This window comes from Schistocerca americana, chromosome 6 (genome assembly GCF_021461395.2).
Source record: "Schistocerca americana isolate TAMUIC-IGC-003095 chromosome 6, iqSchAmer2.1, whole genome shotgun sequence".
NCBI classification, from domain to species: Eukaryota; Metazoa; Arthropoda; class Insecta; order Orthoptera; family Acrididae; genus Schistocerca; species Schistocerca americana.
In genome coordinates, this window is record NC_060124.1 from 477,287,128 (window position 1) to 477,301,475 (window position 14,348).

A 14,348-nucleotide genomic window follows, 5' to 3' on the forward strand; every position below is an offset into this window, starting at 1 on the left:
GTAGTCTTTCGCACATCTCACAAAGCGCGTTACCTTGGCTTGCAGCTTCATTCTTCCATACATTAAAACGTGAGTTTATGTATATACACCGAAGCGGCGAATGAAAGTTTGTGTCACGGCCGGGAATCGAACCCAGGTCTCCTGCTTACTAGGAAGGTACGTTAGCCACTACTCCACATTAGTGCAGTGGTTCAATCAACAGCACGGGTTACCATGGCACTACTCCCTCCTCGATCCAAATTCTCAGTGTACTTTAAATTCTCCCTCACAAAATTGCCGAGGCGCTCCATGTTCTGAAATACACTATTGGCCATTAAAATTGCTACACCACGAAGATGACGTGCTACAGACGCGAAATTTACGCAACAGGAAGAAATTGCTGTGATATGCAAATGATATAAACCGAACATCAACAAAAGCAAAACGTTGATAATGGAATGTAGTCGACTTAAGTCGAATGATGCTAAGGGAATTAAATAAGGAAATGAGACACTTAAAGTATAACGGAGTTTTGCTATTTGGGGAGCAAAATAACTGATAATGGCCGAAGTAAAGTGGATATAAAATGTAGACTGGCAATGGCAAGGAAAGCGTTTCTGAAGAAGAGAAATTTGTTAACATCGAGTATATATTGAAGTGTCAGGAAGTCGGTTCTGAAAGTATTTGTATGGAGCGTGGCGATGTATGGAAGTGAAACATGGACGATAACTAATTTGGACAAAAAGAGAATAGAAGCTTTCGAAATGTGGTGCTACAGAAGAATGGTGAAGATTAGATGGACAGATCACATAACTAATGAGGAGGTACTGAATAGGACTGGGGAGAAGAGGAGTTTGTGGCACAACCAAACTAGAAGAAGGGATCGGTTGGTAGGACATGTTCTGAGGCATCAAGGAATCACCAATTTAGTATTGGAGAGCAGCGTGGAGGGTAAAAATCGTAGAGGGAAACCAAGTGATGAATACACTAAGCAGATTCAGAAGGATGTAGGCTGCAGTACGTACTGGGAGATGAAGAAGCTTGCACAGGATAGAGTAGCGTGGAGAGCTGCATCAAACCAGTCTCAGGACTGAAGACCACAACAATAACATGCAAATGATTAGCTTTTCAGTGCATTCACACAAAGTTGGAACCGATGGCGACACCTACAACGTGCTGACATGAGGAAAGTTTCCAACCGATTTCCCATACACAAACAGCAGTTGGCCGGCGTAGCCTGGTGAAACGTTGTTGTGATGCCTCATGTAAGGAGGAGAAATGCGTACCATCACGTTTCCGACTTTGATTAAGGTCGGATTGTAGCCTGTCACGATTGCGGTTTACCGTATCGCGACATTGCTGCTCGCGTTGGTCGAGATCCAATGACTGTTAGCAGAATATGGAATCGGTGGGTTCAGGAGGGTAATACGGAACGCCGTGCTGGATCCCAACGGCCTCGTATCACTAGCAGTCGAGACGACAGGCGTCTTATCCGCATGGCTGTAACGGATTGTGTAGCCATGTTTCGATTCCTGGGTCAACAGATGGGGACGTTTGCAAGACAACAACCATCTGAACGTACAGTTCGACGACGTTTGCAGCAGCATGGCCTATCAGCTCGGAATCCATAGATCCGGTTACCCTTGACGCTGCATCAGAGACAGGAGAGCCTGCGATGGTGTACTCAACGACGAACTTGGGTGCACGAATGGCAAAACGTCATTATTTCGTATGAATCCAGGATCTGTTTACAGCATCACGATGGTCGCATCCGTGTTTGGCGACATCGCGGTGAACGCACATTGTAATCGTGTATTCATCGCCATACTGTCGTATCAGCCGTCGTGATGGTATGGGGTGCCATTGGTTACACGTCTCGGTCACCTCTTGTTCGCATTGAGGGCACTTTGAACAGTGGACGTTACATTTCAGATGTGTTACAACCCGTGGCTCTACCCTTCATTCGATCCCTGCGAAACCCTACATTTCAGCAGGATAATGCACGACCGCATGTTGCAGGTCCAGTACGGGCCTTTTTGGATACTGAAAATGTTCGACTGCTGCCCTGGCCAGCACATTCTCGAGATCTCTCACCAATTGAAAACGTCTGGTCAATGGTGGCCGAGCAACTGGCTCGTCACAATACGCCAGTCACTACTCTTGATGAACTGTGGTATCGTGCTGACGCTGCATGGGTAACTGTACATGTACACGCCATCCAAGCTCTGTTTGACTCAATGCCCAAGCGTATCAAGGTCGTTATTACGGCCAGAGGTGGTTGTTCTGGGTACTGGTTTCTCAGTATCTACGCACCCAAACTGCGTGAAAATGTAATGAAATGTCAGTTCTAGTATAATATATTTGTCCAATGAATACCCACTTATCATCTGCATTTCTTCTTGATGTAGCAATTCTAATGGCCAGTACTGTAGCACCTCAGCATCAAACGTAAATGGGGGATCCAGCCTGCAAACCCAGGTGCAGGTACTCGTACAAATGAATTGACACGATTTCAGAGACTTTACTGGTCTCATACTGTGCAAAGAGGAAATTAAAGTAGACTGGGGATGCAGTGACGATTGTATCGAGGAGGGAGGTACTTCAGGGTAATCCGTGCAGTTGTGCGAACCGCTGTGTCGAGCTGTCTTAGTGGCCGACACTCCTGCATAGTAAGCATGAAACCATGGTTCGATTCGAGGCCTTGGTACAAATTTTCACTCACCACTTCAGTCTGTATAGATACAAATCATATCGATATGAGACCAAAAAGGCTCTGAACTTCTGTCGCTTCATTTCTATAAGTACCTGCACCTGGGTTTCAAATTGGATCCCCCTTTACGTTCGATGCTGAGGTGCTATTCCAGAACATGGAAAGCCTTGGATATTGTGTTCCTGTGTAAAGGGGAATTTAAAGTGCACCTCGGCAGGAGTAAGAATTTGGATCGGGGAGGGAGGCGTGCCTTGTTAATCTGTGCTGTTTTCTGAACCGCTGTTCAAAGGTGACTTAGTGGCTAACGCTCTGCCTGAAAGGAGGGGGGACATGGGTTCGATTCCCCGCCTTGGTGCGAATTTTCACTCACCGCTTCAAGCTATATACATACAATCATACCTCTATGAGACCAGTAAAGTTTGTGAAATCGTGTCGTTTCATTTACTTTAAATTAGGCTTAGTACATTTTTTGGAATTTAGTTCCCGGTTCAAATGTTCAAATGTGTGTGAATTCCTAAGGGGCCAAACTGCTGAGGTCATTGGTCCCTGCCGGCCGCTGTGACCGAGCGGTTCTAGGCGCTTCAGTCTGGAACCACGCGGCTTCTACGGTCGCGGGATCGAATCCTGCCTCAGGCATTGATGTGTGTGATGTCTTTAGGTTAGTTAGGTTTACTTAGTTCTAAGTCAAGGGGACTGATGACCTCAGATGTTAAATCACATAGTGCTTAGAGCCATTTGAACCATCGTCGGTCCGTAGACTTACAAACTGCTTATACTAACTTATGCTAAGAACAACTCACACACTCAGGCCCGAAGGAGGAATCGAATCTCCGGTGGTAGGATCCGCGCAGTCCGTGACATGCCGCCTCAAACCGCGCGGCCACTCCACGCGGCCTAGTTCTTTTTATTCCTTTCCAACTTTTCGCAGTTCTTTTGTGTGGACCACCAAATAAACAAATTTATATCATTTACAGTTTAAATGATGTTTATTTTTAGGATACACCAAAAATATGGGCGAGACTGCCAGAGACAGGAAAAGAAGTGGAAGTGGCAATCATTAAAACACAGGTGGTTTTCGTTTCGGAGAGGTCTTTTCACGAAATGTCCATCATCAACCTTCTGCTTCGAATGAGAAAGTATTTTGTTGGTGCCGACATACATAGGGAGAGAAACCTCTGCTCTCACGGAAAGATTTAAGAGTTCATATTTCCCCCGCGCTTTTCGAGAGTGCAACGGAAGTGAAATAGTTTGAAGGTGGTTCGATGAACCTTCTGGCAGGAACTTAATTGTGAATTGTAATTTAGTGCTGACAATGCAAATCAGTTTTTAATGCCGATATTTATTCCAGTTAAACGACTTTACACGTTGGTGTGTGGAATGTATGAGAATGGCGATATAGCATCAGACTTTCGCAAGAAACATCATCCACCCAATTCTGACGATTGCAAGAGCCGAAAAGTGCGAGAATTATTGTACATTCAGTTTAGTAGCAAATGCATCCAAGCTGTTGACAAGAATAGTATACAAAAGAATGGAAAAGAGAATTGAGGACGTGTTGGATGTCGCTCAGTTTAGCTTTAGTAAAGGTAAAAGCAGCAGAGACGCAATTCTGACATTGCAGTTGATAATGGAACAAGGACCAAAGAAAAGTCAAGACACATTTATAGAATTTCTTGACCTGGAAAAAGCATTATACAGTGTAAAACGGTGCAAAATGTTAGAAATTTTGAGAAAAATAGGGGAAAGATATAGGGGAAGTGAGTAATATACAATATGTACAAGAGCCAAGAGGGAATAATACGAGTGGAAGACCAAGTACGAAGTGCTTGCTCGAATTAAAAAGGTTGTAAGACAAGGATGTAGTCTTTCGCTCCTACTGTTCAGTCTATACCCCGAAGAACCAATTAAGGAAATAAATAAGAGTTCATGGATGCAATTAAAATTCAACGTGAAATGATATCAATGATAAAATTCGCTAATGACATTGCTATACTTAGTGAATGTAGAAAGACAGATGGAATATGCTGAATGGAATGAACCATCTAATGAGTACAGAATATGGATTGAGAGTAAATGGAAGAAAGACGAAAGTAGTGAGAGCAGAAATGTGAACAGTGAGAAACTGAACATAAGGACTGGTGAGCACGAAGTAGATGAAGTTAAGGAATTATGCTACGTAGGCAGTAAAATACATGACGGACGGAGCAAGGAGGACATAAAAAGCAGACTAGCACTGGCATAAAGGGCATTCCTAGCCAAGATAAGTGTACCACTATCAAACATAGACATTACTTTGCGGAAGAAATTTCTGAAAATATACATTTGGAGCACAGCATGCATATGGTAGTGAAACGTGGACTGTGGCAAAACCGGGAAAGAAGAAAGTCGAGGCATTGGAGATGTGGTGCTACAGAAGAATGTTGAAAATTAGGTAGACTGATAAGGTAAGGTATGAGAAGGTTCTTCGCAAAATCGGTGAGGAAAGGAATATATGAAAAACAATAACAAGAAGAAGAAGAAGGCGCAGGATGACAGGACATGTGTTAAGAGATCAAGAAATAACTTCCTTGATGGTAAGGGGAGCTGTAGAGAGTAAAAAAAGTAGAGGACGACAGAAATTTGAATACATCCACCAAGTAATTGAGGACATAGACTGCAAGTGCTATACCGAGATGTAGAAGTAGGCACAGGAGATGAATTCGTGGTGGGCCACGTCAAGCAAGTCAGAAGACTGTTAGAAAAAAGCACTTACTTCAAAATGGCATCATTCTGTGTAGTTTTTAACTTTGATGGAATTTTTCTCTTTAATGTTGTAACGTCTGCTTTGTTCCTAGTGATACGTGACTGTTACTACGTACATATTATGTTGTGTCTGTGTGTTTTTACACATCTGCTTATATGGGAAAATTCTAACTTTTCGTGACATCGCTAAGTGTTTCAAAGCTGACATTTTGGTGCAAGGAAGTAGCGGAACATCTCAACGAATGATTGCGATGTACCAGCAGCACTACATCGCTAATGATTGGTGACAACATTATCGGATGCTCTGAAGCTCTGTTTACAGTTCTTCTACATTGTCATGACGTCGAGTATTTAGATTTAGATAAGGTGTAGATATATCTGTATGCTGAGTTGTGTGCCGTATCTGCTGATAATTCCTGTGAGTCACTGAACTGCCTTACAAGTAGCCAGACATTCATTAGTTGCGATACTGTTAGAGATCTGTACAGTCAACGCATTACCATCACGAACAAATTAGTAACATTTCAACCTCTGTCACCTTTGAATGGTCATTATGATATATTACGACAAACTTCCGTTAAAGACCTTATCTTTTACCAGTGCAGTAAGCGATCGGTAGGATAACGGACGGCTATCACGGCTATGAGATACTGTAGTTACACATGAAGACTTTCGGAATCTAAACTGTGGTGTAACATAGTCACTGAAGTACGGTAACGTTGGGCGCGACTGAACACAGTCGCAAGTCAAATACGATGGAAGGAATCTCCCTCCAGTTACGGTTGGAAATCGGGCCGACCGCTACGGTTGCAGGTTCGAATCCTGCCTCGGGCTTGGATGTGTGTGATGTCCTTAGGTTAGTTAGGTTTACGTAGTTCTAAGTTCTAAGGGGACTGATGACCTCAGCTCTTAAGTCCCATAGTGCTCAGAGCCATTTCAACAATCATGGAAATCGGGCGCAGTGATTCTATTGCCAATTTCATTTCTAGCAGGACACATACAAACTTCTTAGTGGTACTGCAAATGTTTTGAAACATTCTGAAGGAATAAATATGGCTATTGATTATGAAACGATTGTTAGCTATGAAGCAAGGCAGTGCACGCATCTCACATACAGTAACGGAATTGCGGAATATGGTTGCCTCATCACCGCAAAAAATACCAGTACACTATGGTGACAAAAGACATGGAACGTCTCCTAATGTCGGGTCACAACTCCTTTTGTCCGGCGTAGTGCAGCAGCTCGACTCAAGAAGTCAATGGAAATCCTATCCAGTATTATTGAACTATGCTGCCTCTATAGCCGTTCATAATTGCGGAAGTGTTGCCACTGCAGGACGTTGTACACGAACTGACCTCTCGCTTGTATCTCGTAAATATTCGATGGAATTCATGTTGCCCGACCTGGATGGCAAATCATTCAGTCAAAGTGTCCAGAATGTTTTTGGAAGCAATCGCGGACAATTGCGGCCCGGTGACATGAGATCATAGATTGGGGACATGCAGTCCATGCCGCGCGGGATTAGCCGAGCGGTCTCGGGCGCTGCAGTCATGGACTGTGCGGCTGGTCACGGCGGAGGTTCCAGTCCTGCCTCGGGCATGAGTGTGTGTTTTTGTCCTTAGGATAATTTAGGTTAAGTAGTGTGTAAGCTTAGGGACTGATGACCTTAGCAGTTAAACCCCATAAGATTTCACTCACATTTGAACTTTTTTTTCGTACAAACAAAGTTTGTCAATTTTACCTCGCTTCGAAGCAGACGCTATTCGTGTTCGTGAGTATCCTGCAGTCCATGAATGGCTGCAAATGGTCTCCAAGTAACCGAACATATACATTTCCGTTCAATTATCGCTTCAATTGGGCCAGAGGGCCCAGTCCATTTCGTGTAAAAACAGCCAACTTCGTTATGGAGCCACCACCAGCACCAGCTTGCACAGTGCCTTTGTTGACCACTTGGGTCTATGGTTCAAATGTTTCAAATGGCTCTGAGCACTATGGGACTTAACTTCTGAGGTCATCAGTCCCCTAGAACATAGAACTACTTAAAGTTAACTAACCTAATGACATCACACGACCGTAGCGGTCGCGCGGTTCCAGACTGTAGCACCTAGAACCGCTCGTCCACCCCGGCCGGCTGGGTCTATGGATTCGTGCAGTCTGCACCACTCTCGAACACTACCATCACCTCTTACCAACTGAAATCTGGACTCATCTGACCAGGCTAGGGTTTTCCAGTCATCTATGGTTCAACCTATGTGGTCACGAGCCCGGGAAAGGCGCCGCAGGCGATGTTGTGCAGTTAGTAAAGGCACTCACGTCGGTCGTCTACTGGCATAGCCCATAAACGCCAGACTTCGCCGCACACTCGTAACGGATACTTTCTGGTTTTATTTCATGCAGGATGCCATGGCTGTTAGCACTGGAAACTCTACGCAAACCCCGTTTCTCTCGATCGTTAAGTAAACGCTGTCGGCCCCTTTGTTGGCCACGCTGAGAGGTAATGCCTGAAATCTGGTATTTTCGGCACACTCCTGACACTGTGGACATCAGGGTATTGAAATCCCTAACGATTTCCGAAATGGGATGTCCCATGCGTCTAGCCCCAACTACCACTCTGTGTTCAAATTCTGTTTATTCCCGTCGTGATGCCATAATCATGTCGAACGTCTTTTCACAAGAAGCACCTGACTACAAATGACAGATTCACCGATGCGCTGCCAGTTTTACCTTGTGTAGGCGATACTACAGCCCACTGTATTGTGCACATCGCTATCCCATATGCTTGTAATGAGTTCAAAAATGATATTTAATCTTCGCAGTTAATATGCAGATCAAGTTACAGTAAGAAATAAACATTGAACGATTAATATAAGGAAACTTTCACGTTTGTTATAATATCATGAATAGAAATGTAAATCTTGGGTATGATTTGACTGGCCGTAGACGTGACAGTAAAGTAAGGAAGGAATAAAATGCCTCATGTCACCACTCGACTGCGTTAGTTACGGACAAAACCACGTACGGTAGATGCAGGGGCAGGGCGACATGATGATTTCTCCTCGTCGTTTGTGTGACAGTTTGAGGCCGTCGGTAGCTTTAATTTTCCCTTTTCTACAGCTGTGCGCCAACGTCCTGACCAGCTTAACTCGTTCGTTCTTTCCGCACTAGCTGAATGAATCCCTCAGGTACAGTGTGCTTGCTGGCCAAAGTGGTGTCTTGGTCTCGTGTTATTGCCCATCTCTAAGAGACGGTGTTAAGCATGTGGAGAGGTTTAAAGATTCATGTATCAGATCGCAAGGATTCATAACTTCAAAACGGAGCGACACTGAATATCACAAAACGCCAAATAAACGTCGGAGTCAAACTTCCCAAGTGTGAATCAACAACAATTTGGCATGCCTAGGAAGACAAAACTCACTTGATTAACTTCTCATGCTTGGGATTCACAGTCATACAATATTTCTTGAGACATCATAGTCGCCGTTGACATTATGAAATATTTATTATTACGATTGCAATTTCGGCCTTAGGGCCATTTTCAAGTAAAACTGCAAAAGCGTTCTGCCAGAAAATAAGACTATTTGACATTATGTAATATTTATTATTACGATTGGAATTTCGGCCTTAGGGCCATTTTCAAGTAACACTGCAAAAGAGTTCTGCCAGAAAATAAGACTATATAACATGAGTACACGGACAATACAGCACATATTTAACAACAAATTTACGATGAAATAAGTGTCGTACTCATCGAATCTTGTCAAATTCTCGCAGTCAAAAGGCTGCATTTTGTCTTTATTATGGCAGCATGTAAATTTAAGCAATGTTGTAAAGAGCCGTAAGGTCCATTGCGATCGTTATAATGATTTATTCACTAATCGACTGTATTACTGTTTGCTCGCTGACTGACCGATTGACTATGAGCGGCCTGCCACTGTCACTTCACTGACCGATTATCCATTGACTGCTCCCATTTGGTAGTTTCGTTCATGGTCTCCCAAAGTCTGTCCTTCGGGGCGCTGAATTTTCCGTCCTTTTTTGTTTGCCATTGGTGGGTCTGCAATCCCCCCAACTGGCTGATCGATATTGTGTAAATACACTACACAATGAAACTTCGGCCAGTACCTCGTCTCCTACCTTACAAACTTTACAGAAGCTCTCCTGCGAACCTTGCAGAACTAGAACTCCTGAAAGAAAGTTGGCAGAGCGCTTGCGCGCGATAGGCAAAGGTCCCGAGTTCGAGTCTCGGTCCGGCACACAGTTTTAATCTGCCAGGAAGTTTCATATCACCGCACACTCCGCTGCAGAGTGAAAATCTCATTCTGGACACCTCACAATCTTCGCACAGCATGAAAATTTCTAATCTTGCGGAGGCCAGCCTGTGACCCAGGAGCTTCCATCTCTTTCTCAGGTTATTCCTTATTATGGCAGTTTCCAGCTAATAGCTAACTGGTAGAAACTGCATAACATTTTTGTCTACATTTCTGAGTTGTCAAGAAAGCAGCCACTTGTTTGTAACGGAAGTGCCTGTGCATTGCTCAAGTATCCCCACACGCTTTTGACTGCTGTCGACCAGACTTTACTCGTGACTACCTATCTAAGCAGGTCAAACACTTCAATATAGCAATCAGTGTCTGGCTCCGCAGAACGTCCCACTTACCGACTGCAGTTTAATCATTCCTCGAAAGCCCTCAGCTTACGGAGGAAAATTCTTACATGCTGAATACTTCGTTAAACATATGTAATGACTCCTTCTCAGCCATGTGAGCCTGAATTTTCAGCGATGTAATACACCAGCTGAAGATGCATGTCTAAGGAAATAATATAGTTGTTTCTTAGAGCATATAGGTTTATCGTTTCATGAAGATGTGAATTTTCAATGGAACAAATCACTTGTCATCTCCAATCCTTACATTAATGGACAATTGTACAACAGCGAAGCAACCTAGACTTCTTTATGGCAAGAAATTAAGCAGATTAGTACAAAAGAAGGTACCCATTCTTAATGAAGCAGAGCAGGAGACAATGGAGAACGTTATAAACTGGAAAGCAACATGAAAATTTCAAACTAATCGGGAATATTATGCACAAACATTTATATGAGTTGCTTCGAAGTGGCTTCTCAACTCACTCGCTAAATTTGCAGATTATTTTGATTTACATTTTTTATATTAGCGTTTATACTATGGATCTTTTTCAGGAAAATGGAAACATTGTAATCCTTTATAACATACATGAGGTTTGTAGCTCACACTTCACGGTAGTGAATAGTAAGGAAGATGTAGAAGGATCTTACGTTGAATGGCTAGCCTTGATTCACAATATTTACATTAAGGCGTGACAACGATCCAAAAGAGACACATGAAAACTTGAAAACTGATATAGCAAGAGAACAACTAAAATAATTTAAAATGTTTGGAAAGTAAGAATTTAGGAGATGCTTGAAGCAGCGGAAGCACCAAAGCCGATTAAACAAGATGTTCTTCCTAATAAGAGCTCTAAAAATTTCTGTGCAATGAGAATGTTGAGAAAGATGTATCTGAAAGAGTACATCGTCAGCTTAACTTGTTTGGAATTAAAAAGTGGGCTTCAAAGAAATGGATAAAACGAAAGTGGTAGCACTTGCAGAGTAAAGCTAATGTAAGCAGTCAAAATAAGTACACATGTAATGCAAGAAAAAAATGGTTGGTTTCGGCAAGCACTTACCTCAAAAATTTAAATAGAAGATTATATGCATACGAAGTCATAGATGAAGATATTATTATAGGTAGATAAAGGTTTTTGAACTAAATAACACTAGAGTATGCACAGGTACAGTTACTCCTTCATATCTTCACCTTGCTGCGCAGAACCATAAGCTATACAGGGTGGTCCAGTGATAGTGACCGGGCCAAATATCTCAGGAAATAAGCATCAAACGAAAAAACTACAAAGAACGAAAATTGCCTAGCTTGAAGGGGGAATCCAGATGGCGCTATGGTTGGCCCGCTAGATGGCGCTGCCATAGCACAAACGGATATCTTGTTCAGCATCTCCGTAACGCTCTCGCGCTGACTAAATGTCCCCATGACGAATCGCGCTGCTTTTCGCTGGATCATGTCTATCTCTTCTATTAATCCAACCTGGTAAGGGTCCCATACTGATGAGCAATACTCAAGAATCGGACGAACAAGCGTTTTGTAAGCTACTTCTTTCGTCGATGAGTCACATTTTCTTAGAATTCTTCCTATGAATCTCAACCTGGCGCCTGCTTTTCCCACTATTTGTTTTATGTGATCATTCCACTTCAGATCGCTCCGGATAGTAACTCCTAAGTATTTTACGGTCGTTACCGCTTCCAATGATTTACCACCTATGGCATAATCGTACTGGAATGGATTTCTGCCCCTATGTATGCGCATTATATTACATTTATCTACGTTTAGGGAAAGCTGCCAGCTGTCGCACCATGCATTAATCCTCTGCAGGTCCTCCTGGAGTACGTACGAGTCTTCTGATGTTGCTACTTTCTTGTAGACAACCGTGTCATCTGCAAATAGCCTCACGGAGCTACCGATGTTGTCAACTAAGTCATTTATGTATATTGTAAACAATAAAGGTCCTATCACGCTTCCCTGCGGTACTCCCGAAATTACCTCTACATCTGCAGATTTTGAACCGTTAAGAATGACATGTTGTGTTCTTTCTTCTAGGAAATCCTGAATCCAATCACAAACCTGGTCCGATATTCCGTAAGCTCGTATTTTTTTCACTAAACGTAAGTGCGGAACCGTATCAAATGCCTTCCTGAAGTCCAGGAATACGGCATCAATCTGCTCGCCAGTGTCTACGGCACTGTGAATTTCTTGGGCAAATAGGGCGAGCTGAGTTTCACATGATCTCTGTTTGCGGAATCCATGTTGGTTTTGATGAAGGAGATTTGTATTATCTAAGAACGTCATAATACGAGAACACAAAACATGTTCCATTATTCTACAACATATTGACGTAAGCGAAATAGGCCTATAATTATTCGCATCTGATTTATGACCCTTCTTGAAAATGGGAACGACCTGCGCTTTCTTCCAGTCGCTAGGTACTTTACGTTCTTCCAGCGATCTACGATAAATTGCTGATAGAAAGGGGGCAAGTTCTTTAGCATAATCACTGTAGAATCTTAAGGGTATCTCGTCTGGTCCGGATGCTTTTCCGCTACTAAGTGATAGCAGTTGTTTTTCAATTCCGATATCGTTTATTTCAATATTTTCCATTTTGGCGTCCGTGCGACGGCTGAAGTCAGGGACCGTGTTACGATTTTCCGCAGTGAAACAGTTTCGGAACGCTGAATTCAGTATTTCTGCCTTTCTTCGGTCGTCCTCTGTTTCGGTGCCATCGTGGTCAACGAGTGACTGAATAGGGGATTTAGATCCGCTTACCGATTTTACATATGACCAAAACTTTTTAGGGTTCTTGTTTAGATTGTTTGCCAATGTTTTATGTTCGAATTCGTTGAATGCTTCTCTCATTGCTCTCTTTACGCTCTTTTTCGCTTCGTTCAGCTTTTCCTTATCAGCTATGATTCGACTACTCTTAAACCTATGATGAAGCTTTCTTTGTTTCCGTAGTACCTTTCGTACATGATTGTTATACCACGGTGGATCTTTCCCCTCGCTTTGGACCTTAGTCGGTACGAACTTATCTAAGGCGTACTGGACGATGTTTCTGAATTTTTTCCATTTTTGTTCCACATCCTCTTCCTCAGAAATGAACGTTTGATGGTGGTCACTCAGATATTCTGCGATTTGTGCCCTATCACTCTTGTTAAGCAAATATATTTTCCTTCCTTTCTTGGAATTTCTTATTACACTTGTAGTCATTGATGCAACCACTGGCTTATGATCACTGATACCCTCTTCTACATTCACGGAGTGGAAAAGTTCCGGTCTATTTGTTGCTATGAGGTCTAAAACGTTAGCTTCACGAGTTGGTTCTCTAACTATCTGCTCGAAGTAATTCTCGGACAAGGCAGTCAGGATAATGTCACAAGAGTCTCTGTCCCTGGCTCCAGTTCTGATTGTGTGACTATTCCACTCTATACCTGGTAGATTGAAGTCTCCCCCTATTACAATAGTATGATCACGAAACTTCTTCACGACGTTCTGCAGGTTCTCTCTGAGGCGCTCAACTACTACGGTTGCTGATGCAGGTGGTCTATAGAAGCATCCGACTATCATATCTGACCCACCTTTGATACTTAACCTAGATTATTTCACATTCGCATTCGCTAATAACTTCACTGGATGTTATTGAATTCCTTACTGCTATAAATACTCCTCCACCATTGGCGTTTATCCTATCCTTGCGGTATATATTCCATTCTGTGTCTAGGATTTCGTTACTGTTCACTTCCGGTTTTAACCAACTTTCCGTTCCTAATACTATATGCGCACTATTTCCTTCAATAAGAGATACTAATTCAGGAACCTTGCCCTGGATACTCCTGCAGTTTACCAATATTACGTTAACTTTTCCTGTTTTTGGTCTCTGAGGACGGACGTTCTTTATCAACGATGATATTGTCCTCTCTGGTAAGCCGTCAGGTATTTTATCGTTTCGCCCAAGGGGGGGTCCCTCTAACCTAAAAAACCCCCGTGTGCACGCCACACGTACTCTGCTACCCTAGTAGCTGCTTCCGGTGTGTAGTGCACGCCTGACCTGTCTAGGGGGGCCCTACAGTTCTCCACCCAATAACGGAGGTCGATGAATTTGCAACCATTATAGTCGCAGAGTCGTCTGAGCCTCTGGTTTAGACCCTCCACACGGCTCCAAACCAGAGGACCGCGATCGACTCTGGGCACTATGCTGCAGATATTAAGCTCAGCTTGCACTCCGCGTGCGATGCTGGTTGTCTTCACCAAATCAGCCAGCCGCCGGAAGGAA

At 43.2% G+C, this 14,348-nt stretch overlaps 1 protein-coding gene across 1 annotated transcript in view; it reads left to right on the forward strand.

Moving 5' to 3' along the window:
• LOC124619450 (liver carboxylesterase 1F-like) overlaps positions 1 to 14,348 on the forward strand; it is a 180,624-nt gene that overhangs the window by 112,011 nt on the left and 54,265 nt on the right. The window lies entirely within an intron of this gene.